The 999-nt window shown below is 38.6% G+C and overlaps 1 non-coding gene across 1 annotated transcript; it reads left to right on the top strand.

Moving 5' to 3' along the window:
* Positions 1–895: 895 nt before the first annotated feature.
* On the top strand, positions 896–967 carry TRNAF-GAA. The gene has a single exon. It is a non-coding gene; the product is annotated as a tRNA-Phe (tRNA).
* Positions 968–999: the final 32 nt, after the last annotated feature.

Below are 999 nucleotides of genomic sequence, written 5' to 3'. Positions count from 1 at the left end.
CAGCTTCATCTTTTAGGATTTGAAATAGCTCTACTGGAATTCCATCACCTCCACTAGCTTTGTTCATAGCAATGCTTCCTAAGGCCCACTTGACTTCATACCCAAGGATGTCTGGCTCTAGGTGAGCGATCACACCGTCGTGGTTATCTGGGTCATTAAGACCTTTTTTGTATAGTTCTGTGTATGTTTGCCACCTCTTCATCTCTTCTGCTTCTGTTATGCACCTGTCCTACAGTGTGCAGAAAAACTAACAAATACATATATCAAATTCCTTCCATTCTTAGGAGCCCTTATCTTTTTCAGATTGTAACATGAATTCTGGGTGCCTCTTAGAAACAATGGCTTCTTAAAATCACTGTTGTCAGGTAGCAATTTTTATGTAATTGTCATAACTTCTATATGCATGAACATGGTCATTGCTGCTCATGTTGTAGTCATTTTAGTTAAATTGTATTCATTGTTGAATTTATTTTCTATTTAAAATGTCTTCAAAAACATAATGAGTTGACAATGAAACTTTTTTCTTTCTTAGTAGTACACAATACAATAATGATGTCATTGCAGTTGATGACATTGGTGAAATTCAGGACATTTCACTGGCTATGTGTAAGTATTTAAAGTAAATTATGGATAACATAACACCAGTATAACACCAGTGGGAGAAACCAAAGCTGTCTACACAGGAATGGTAATGTTAGCAAAAGCTCAGCTTCTCTGTATACTGTTTTGAATCTAATATTGGAGACAGAGTTTTTGGGTGAAGTAGAAAAGAATGGCTTTATTATTTTGCCAGGCAAAGGGGGACACAGCAGGTTCCTGCCTCAAAAAAACTGCCTGTCACAACCCCAAAGGATTTGATAAAGGGTTTTATAACAAGGGTGTTATAACATGGGCTTCCCTGGTGGCTCAGAGGTTAAAGCATCTGCCTGAAATGCAGGAGACCCAGGTTCAATCCCTGGGTCGGGAAGATCCCCTAGAGAAGGAAATGGCAACCCACTC

This window comes from Bison bison, unplaced genomic scaffold (genome assembly GCF_000754665.1).
Source record: "Bison bison bison isolate TAMUID 2011002044 unplaced genomic scaffold, Bison_UMD1.0 scf7180017847629, whole genome shotgun sequence".
Lineage (NCBI taxonomy): Eukaryota > Metazoa > Chordata > Mammalia > Artiodactyla > Bovidae > Bison > Bison bison.
This window is presented reverse-complemented; position numbering and strand designations above follow the sequence as displayed.